This window comes from Acinonyx jubatus, chromosome D2, assembly GCF_027475565.1.
Source record: "Acinonyx jubatus isolate Ajub_Pintada_27869175 chromosome D2, VMU_Ajub_asm_v1.0, whole genome shotgun sequence".
Taxonomy (NCBI): Eukaryota; Metazoa; Chordata; class Mammalia; order Carnivora; family Felidae; genus Acinonyx; species Acinonyx jubatus.
In genome coordinates this window covers 16360229-16369219 of record NC_069393.1, presented here as the reverse complement: position 1 = coordinate 16369219, position 8991 = coordinate 16360229, and the positions used below count along the sequence as shown (strand labels likewise).

Genomic DNA, 8991 nt, shown 5'->3' with positions numbered 1-8991 from the left:
CACCTGTCCAAATCACACAGCTGTCAGGGAATGAGCCTAGAATTCCTTCCATATACCTACCTCGTAACTACATTAATTCTTAAAAAATCCAAGAGGAAAAGCAGTTCCCAAATGATCAGCGTATGAAATAACAGCACCCCCTTTGCATTTACTTGCTGAGAAATAAGTAAATAGACCCAAGGATAATATACTGGAGACATTCTTGATTTTGACACACAAAAACCTCATTGTTTTATGCCCCCCCCCCCCAAATGCTCAGCTTGTAATGGGTGCTCAAAATATTTGTTGATGGGGGCACCTGGGTGGTTCAGTTGGTTAAGTGTCCGACTTGGGCTCAGGTCATGATCTCATGGTTTGTGAGTTCGAGCCTCGCATCGGGCTCTGTTCTAACGGCTCGGAGGCTGAAGCCTGCTTCGGATTCTGTCTCCCTCTCTCTCTGCCCCTCCCCTGCTCGCACTCTGTCTCTCTCTTAAAATTTTAAAAATAAGTAAACATTTAACAAATTAAAAAAATATAATGTTTTACTTATTTTTGAGACAGAGACAGAGCATGAACAGGGGACGGTCAGAGAGAGAGGGAGACACAGAATCCAAAGCAGGCTCCAGGCTCTGAGCTGTCAACACAGAGCCCCACGGGGCTCAAACTCAAAAACCACAGGATCATGACCTGAGCCGAAGTTGGACACTTAACTGACTGAGCCACCCAGGCGCCCCAAACATTTAACAAATTTTATAGAGAAGCTATTTGTTGACGGAATTAGTCGTTTTTAGGGCGTTTCAAAAGAAACCTAGCAGTGAAGGAGATTCACGGTCTGCTTGCTTTGTGAAGTCCGGCCTGAGACTCCACTTAGCTGTTCTGTGCCACCGCATACCTCTATTTGTGTGATGTAACTTCATCAACCCTTAACCCACTATAAACAAGAATTAGCCTTGACCTGAAAACCAAATAAATATGCATGAAAAGGTTCCTCAACTTCGTGTTTATTTTGCATATGTGTTCAGAGTACAGCATTAAGTTCAGTATTCCCAGGATACCGCAGTCCATGGTGAAGGCAGGATTACATTAAAGGGCATGTCCTTGGTGACTGCCTAGAGCTCTGAACTTAGCCGCCCGCTTACAACTCTGACGGATTCTGATGGAAATGTATATTTATATCACTGACTTCAAAAAAAGCATTTCATTAGGAATGGAAGGCCAGGGTGTTTCAATGATATGAAAGAAACGGTGCATGGGGATATGCACTGTTTGAGTACAAAGTCTTGCGGGATATGTGTATGTGCGTGTATAAACATGTATGCACATACGTGTACACATGTGCTACATGTATATGTAGCATGTTTCACAGGAAGATACTTACAGATTTTACAGGCAGAAAGGATTAGTATAAATGGAATTTTCCGCGTTCAGGATCCTGTGCTCGAGTGTGCACTAATTCTTTACCTGGACTGTGTTCACTGAGTTTTACCAAAGACTGTGCAAGAATACGTGTGATTTTATTGGAAAGAGATTTGTTTTCACCTCTAGGCTATGCCATTGCCCCTTTGTTACATGTGTGTGTAACTTAGGAGTTTTCCCAGTACATGATCATTTGGTCTGTTTGCTTTATTTTCTGATTTAGAAGATACGTGCAAAAGTGGCATATTTAGCTCGTAATGTCATCATTTGGGAACTCATTAACATTTTAGAGTCTTAGAGATTTGTAGAGATGTTAATTCAGTCATTAGGGGTATTTATTTCACTCTTAGAAATACATGTGATGTGTGTATGTGTATCCCACAAGCCAGAATGTGTGTGTGTGTGTGTGCGCGCGCGCGCGCATCGGCTTCAGCCCTTATGCTTATCCATAGAGCGTGCTTCTATTTTAAGATCAAGCTTGACAACCTAAAGATACTCCCTTAGACAATTGTAACAGTCACAATGTCAGGAAGACTTACCCTTCCTTCACCGAAGACAAGGCACACATTTCACTTAAGTTAGTCCCAATTCTGTCACTTCAGCCATCTGCTTGTGAGCAGTGGGCAGGCTGGGCCAGTCACCCTTGTTTTCTGCACTTTCACTTAGCAGTGCTAACACTACTGTCAATATACGTGATGAGAGAGGATGCAGAAATAGGGGCGTAAAAAAAGGATTTCAAAGCCCCAAAACCAACTATACAAAACAGTAACGGATTATGAGTGCTCTTATGTCACAAGCACAGATGCAAATTAAGCACACCTTGGGTTACAGGTGCAGACAGTTTCACATGGCCCAGAAAAAAGGTAATATTTAATTTCATACATCAAGCATATGAGAAAGGTTTGAAAGAGTGAAAACTGATTTTTCTTATCTGCAAATGTGACCCAAGTGAAATCTAGCTTTAAAATATATATTTGAGGGGTAAACATCCTTTAAAGCAACCCTTTCTCTAAATTTGTATTTTGTATAAAGAATTGTTCGCCATTGATCCACCTTAACAAATCACATGTTTTCATTATTTCATACTCCTTTCTAATTTTTATTTGTGTGCACATACCTTTTAACATAGCATCATAAATTTGTTTTTGTGGTCTATACATTGTACTTAATTTATTAATCATAGCTTTCTTCCATGTGGTTTCAAAGTGGTCACAATTATAATTGTATAATGAAATAGTACCCTGTCATACATTTTCTCGTTTTAATTTATTGTGTTATTATGGATTCTATGATACTGCCTCACCTTGCCCTGTTAAAAGAATTCCAAGGACTGTCGTTACTAGGTAGAAATGTATAAGTATTTTTATAACTCACATCAAACACATGTGAAAAGTGACAACATTGTGATTTAGGATGAGCAGGGTCAGGAAATTTTGTAACTGATATATGTTGAAGTACTCTACCTAAACAGCTTAAAACGAACGTAGGTTTTTCTACTCCCGAAGTCCTATGAGCAGTAGTTGTCAGAATGATTCTAAAAGTCTGAAACTAAAGTGACTTCTCAACAAGACCTGTGAAGTTCTCTCTATTGATTTTCACTGTTTAGCAACACTGGGAGTTAGTGACGTCAAGAATTAGCAGTGTTGGGGGACGGGAGAAGGGGATTTTTATCAACTTGACAGTTATACCAAATGTAGGCATGGGGGTCTTTAACATTTCTTAGTCTAAATTGGAGAACTTAATGGCCCGTTCTATTTAGAAATCTTGAATGAAAAGTTTGTATAGCTGCATGGGGTATTTAGTTCTTAGCCAATATCTTAACATTATTTAGCAATCATTTATTAAGTGCCTACAATGTAAAGACACAGTTGTAGATCCCGGGGATATGCAGATAAGGCAAAGTTATTGCCCACTTGAAATTTGTATTTACTTCCTACTTATTGAAGAAAGACAAAGAGTCTCTGTACCTTGTCAAAATGCATTTACTTTCAACAGTTAGTTACTGATTATTTTACTGAAGGTTCCATGGAAAGATGAAATGTTTTACATTGCACTCCCAACAGGAAAGCACTGAAAATCCCTTTGAAAAACTAAAATATTCCCGGGGAATAGTATAACAGATACTGACACTTCCCTCCTACATGAGAAAAAACTAAAAAAATAAAAAATAAAATATGGAAAACAGCACTTATCATGCATTGGAGATTAGGACAGAGATTCCTGTGAGAGGGGGAACATTAGGTGATAACTACGACTGCCCTGAGTTGTGGTCTGGAGACACTTTCCACGCTGTGCTGTTGAGGAGTGACCCAGGTGCAGCCTGGCAACTTCTGCATTCAGAGACACAAGTAGGTGGCTAAGAAGGCTAAGACAACTGGAGTTCACAGGACAGAGGACTGGAAAGAAAAGAGCTTCCCAAAGAGAAGGCTCCTGAGGCTTGGAATCCTCTCCAAGTCTTCTATTTTTTTTTTTTTATTGTGCTGTATTATCTTTAATTAAGTACAAAGGCTTCCTATTAAGTCACCTAGAGACCATTTTACCCACTGCTCTGTTTGACCACCAGTCTCTTGTCTCTTTCTTGAGCAATGGTGAGGCAGATACCCTTTGCATGCGTAAGAGAAATCCATGGCTTGTTGCCTTTGCCAGTAACAAAAATGTTGGAGAACTGGGTGGCAGAGCTGTTGCCATTGGCAGTGAACTATATCCAAAGAACCAGAGTGCCTCTCTCGGACACCGATCCCACCAGTTCTTCCCAGGTTAGCACCTCTAGTCACCATACATAGATTACCAGTGTCAAACCTGATGAAATCAGTAATCTTTCCAGTCTCCAAATCAATCTGAATGGTGTCCTTCACCTTGATGAGGGGATCAGGGTAGTAGATAGTGCCAGCATCATGGACCGCCAGGTGAGGGGTTCCTTTTGTCCACACAAAGATCTCTCTCACTTTGCACAACTTATACTCGGCCTCCTCAGGTGTCATCCAAAGAACAGAAACTATCCTTGGTGTCCTGCAGATCAGATGGAAATTCTCCCCAGTCTTTGAATGCTGCTAACATACATAAAGCCAGCAGGGTGGGTTATATCAGCTCAGACCTTGCCATCAATCTTAATAAAATGCTGTATCAGATCTTTACTTCATCTCCTGTTAGGGCATACTTAAGTCTGTTCCTTAGGAAAATGATGAGAGGAAGACATTCTCTCAGCTAATGGGGACCTGTACATGGTTGAGGGACAAGCACACTGGTCAGTTATCCAGCATCCAGTGCTTTGAAGCTGTTACACACTTCAGATGCTCCTTGGGACCATAAGCCATGGCTGCACCAGGCACAGAAAGAAGACTGCCTCCTTCCAGTACCTGAGAAAAAGACTGGAGTCCTTCCCAAGTCCTAAGTTGAATATTGACTGGTGCAAGCATGTGAGGAAGCTGTCTGAGGCTGTGTAAAGAACCTGACAAGAATAGGGGAATTCTTTTCAGGGTCCACATAGGACCAAAGATAGTTTATGTTCTAACTATCCAGAGTGTAAAACTCTTGTTTCCAGAGTGGGAAAAAAAAAATTCTACATAGGTTAGGGTACTCAGAAGGATATTCTAATAAGTGGGGATAATTAGTATTCAGAAAGATATTATCTTAGTTGTGGTTAAAAGTAGTCATAGACTGAGCACTACTCTGGACACAGCTAACAAATCAAAAAGCCATTCCGGAAAGAATCACACTAGTTCCAAGTAATGTGCCTACTTTCTAGAATAATGCTGGAGAGCATTTAGAGGAATATGAAGCCATCCATGATTCAGCAAGGTAAACCACATAATGTTCAGCATGAAATGAAATGTTATATTGGTATTGAAAGAAGGAAGACGCTGTGACTCACCATAATATAGTAAAAAATAATAGAAATTGACGTAATAGAAATTGACAGATTATAGATATGATAGAAGTTATGGACAAGGACACTAAACAGTACAGTTACATCTGAAGTATATAAGGGGGTAGAGTAAAGCTTTAGCATGATAACTATGACAGGAGAATACTTTGGATGAGATTGAAAGAAAATTAAACACTGTGAAAGAAAAGGCCAGAGGAATTGAAGATAGGATGATGGAAACTATCTGAAATGTGATAGAGAGGTAAAAGACTAAAGACACGATAAAGAAAACATCAGTGAACTGTCATAGGATAATATCGAGTGGTCATGTATAATTGTACCTGAAAAAAGAGTGGCGGAAAACATATTTTATGAAATAATGGCTGCACGATTTCCAAATTTGATGCAAATTATACAACAATGGATTCAAGAAACTCAACAAATGCCAAACATAAGAAACACAGAAAACAAGGCATATCATACTGAAATTCCTCAAAATCAAGGATAAAAATAAAAGCCTAAAAGCAATCTTAGTAAAGCAGTTAAAGATAAAGTGGCAATAGATCTCTCATCTGAGACAATATAAGCAAGAAAACAATGGAAAAGCATGTTTAAAATCCTGCAAGAGTGGCGCCTGGGTGGCTCAGTCAACTGAGAGTCTGACTCTTGTTGTTGGCTCAGGTCATGAACTCACTGTTCATGGGTTCAAGCCCTGCGTCAGGCTCTATATTAACAGTGCAGAACCTGCTTGGGATTCTCTCTCTCCCTCTCTCTCTGCCTCTCCATCACTCTCTCTCTCTCTCTTTCAAAAATAAATAAACTTTAAAACTAAAACCCTGAAAGGAAAACAACTGTCAACCTATAGACCATACTCTATCTTTAAAAAATGAAGGTGACTAGAGACTGTCTCATCACTAGCAGATCTATAAATTAAAAAAAATAATAAAATAAATGTTTAAAAACACCTTCCAAGTAGAAGAAAAAAAAATACAAGGTGTAAGTCTGGATTTGTACAAAGGAATGAACAGCTGCATAAATTGGAAATGTGTGGGAAGTATTTTATATTTTATTAAAAAGCCTCTTTAATTGATAATTGACTCTTTGAATTAAAAATAGTACAGATATACTGTGGCACTTGTAAAGGTAAAATATGTAGAGATAAAGTATGTAAACAACATATATAACAAAGTTTGGAATGAGGAATTGTAAGTATACTATTATACCGTACTTGTGCTGTAATACTGTACGTGAAGTGGTCAAGTCTCACACAAAAGGAGACTGGGGTAAGCTAAAATTGTATTGTATAAACCCTATTACCGGGCAGATTGATAAACAAATAGTGGTATGTCCAGACAATGGAATACTACTCAGAAATTTAAAAAAAAGAAACTATTGATATACATAATAAAATTAAATGAATATTAAAATAACTTTATTCAGTGAAAAAGGCAACACAGAGAAAACATACCATGTAATTTCATTCATGCAGTTTTTAAAAAGTGCAAACCATTCCACAGTGACAGAAGGCCGGTCAATGGTTGTCTGGGGGTGTAGGTGGGAGTGAGTGTGTAAGTGATTAGAAGAAAAAGGGAAGGAGGGGTCACAGAGGAGCCCACGCAACTTGTGGAGGTAATGAATGTAATCATCATCTTTTTTCTACGTTTTATTTATTCATTTGGAGAGAAAGAGGGGGGTGGGGCATAAAGAGAGGAAGAGAGAATCCTAAGCAGGTGCCATGTTGGCAGCACAGATCCCAACCCGGGGCTCAATCCCGTGACCTCTAGGATCATGACCTGAGCCAAAATTAAGAGGGAGTTGGAGGCTCAACCAAGTGAGCCACCCAGGTGCCCCTGTCATCATTATCTTGATTGTGGTGAAGGTTTCCAGGTTCATGCATGTGGCAGGACCTCTCAACTGGTACCTTTAAAGCACCTGCCATCTGAAATATAACAGCGTCTCAAAAAATATGTGAAAAGCAAAAAGTTGGTTTTTACAACCAATCTGCCAAACAACAAAAGTCCAGTTCTTCCTTCCACAGTTTTTCTAGCCTGCCATAGTATCATTCCACCAAACACAGCGTAGAACAAATTTTCCTTAATTTACTTAGTAATCTGCCTCTTGTTCTCAGCAGAGCCTGTGTGGTTACTTGAATGTTGCTGACCACGTTCCTTTAGAATATTCTTTAATGACTAGTGATTGCAATCTCTGGTTTACATGTGAAATTTCATTCTAATATACATAGTATGTGTATATATATATATATGTATATTTATGTGTGTGTGTATACATATGTGTGTGTGTGTATACATATATATATGTGTGTGTGTATATATATATACCTATATATACACACACATACATAATACGTGCCTAACAACATGCATATGCTGATCACATATGACATGTATATTATAGAATATAGAATATATATTTTGCGTGGTATATGTGTATATGTGTGGGTGTATTGTATATAAATATAAATAACACAAAGACAGAGCTATACTCTGTTGTGATGGTAACAATTTTGACATGTTTCTTCATGAGTAAACTACTTAGAGTTCTGTGAAGTCATGTTACTAAGTTCATTTTACTGTAGATTCACAGGAAAAGCTTTTTTTAATGTTAATTTTTTTTTTTTTTGAGAAAGAGAGACAGAGCACGAGTGGGAGAGGGGCTGAGAGAGAGCGACACAAAATCTGAAGCAGGCTCTAGGCTCTGAGCTGTTAGCACAGAGCTTGATGCAGGGCTTGAACCCATGTACTGTGGGATCATGACCTGAGCTGAAGTTGGACACTCAACTGACTGAGCCACCCAGGTGCCCCCTAAAAGCTGGGTTTTTTTCCATGTTTACTTATTTTGAGAGAGAGAACGAACAAACATGAGCAGGGGAGGAGCAGAGAGGAGAGAGGGAATCCCAATCAGGCTCTGTGCTGTCAGCACAAAACCCAATGAGGGGCTCTATCACATGAATTGTGAGCAAACTCAAGAGTTGGATGCTTGACAACTGAGCCAACCAGGCGCCCAGGGAAGGCTGTTTTTAAAGAGGACTACCCCACAGGAGAAAATGTTGGAATTGAAATGTGATTGTGTTATGGAGAAACATTCATATAGCTCTTCAGAGCCCCAGCAGACCAATGTAGATACATATGTAAATGAAGCAGTGTCATTAACCCCTACTTTGTGAGGAGCATGCTGATAATTTTATATATATATATATATTTGTTGTTGTTCAAAAATATAGTAACTTCATTACTTGTCCACTGATGGGTCATGACCTAAGGTGAATGCGGTCTATCTGTACATATTTCACATGTATACTGTAGCTAATATTCTCTTGTACTAGGGCCACTAGCACAACGTAACTTTATCAAACATAGACGAAATGTTACTTTAAATATTCCTAATCTGCAAATTAACACTGCGTCTCCTATGTGTTTGCAAAAGTTACAGAAGTTATAACACATTGTCTCAGAGTTGGTTGCTCTTTCTGACTGTTGAGAATAAATTATCATTCATTAGTGCTTTCCTAGTGATCCCTGAGGTTGTTAAAACTTTTCTCACCTCCTGGTTAAGGGGAATTGGAATTAAAGATTTTATTGCCTCTCAGAACTTGACCTCTATAGAAAAATAACATAATTTTAAGCCCCAGAGGAAATCACCTCTTACTTCCTGGAGTTCCCTTGTGAAACCCATCAATGATATTATTAACATGATTTTGTCTTTTAAATGTT

At 38.9% G+C, this 8991-nt stretch overlaps 1 pseudogene; it reads right to left on the bottom strand.

The window, feature by feature from the left end:
- Positions 1-3762: 3762 nt before the first annotated feature.
- Positions 3763-4709, bottom strand: LOC106969523 (40S ribosomal protein S4, X isoform-like; annotated as a pseudogene).
- Between the last annotated feature and the right edge of the window lie 4282 nt (positions 4710-8991).